Here is a 370-nt window from a genome sequence, read left to right as displayed (position 1 = left end):
TTGAAACAACCGTGATGATGTTTTCTCGGTCGTATGTAAACATTATATATTCATAAAATATACATCTGTAACCTTTTGCTCATGCTATAAGTGGGTCTAATCAAGGTAGGCCTACTTTTATATGCTCGGTAATCAATAACTTCAAGAAAAATGAATAGATTATATTTCTGTAATAACATTTTCAGTTAAATTATATATTTGTACAACTGCACATTAATCTCTAATTATAATAATATTTGAATATTGGCTGAAATGATAATGATATATAGTTATATAATATGCACTTATTTAATAGAAAAGCGTAAACCCGAATTTACAGATAAATACAATTTAGGTAATAGCACACAAATTATTAAATTTGATATGAACA

Source organism: Penaeus monodon, chromosome 29 (assembly GCF_015228065.2).
Source record: "Penaeus monodon isolate SGIC_2016 chromosome 29, NSTDA_Pmon_1, whole genome shotgun sequence".
In the NCBI taxonomy this organism is placed as follows: Eukaryota; Metazoa; Arthropoda; class Malacostraca; order Decapoda; family Penaeidae; genus Penaeus; species Penaeus monodon.
This window is presented reverse-complemented; position numbering follows the sequence as displayed.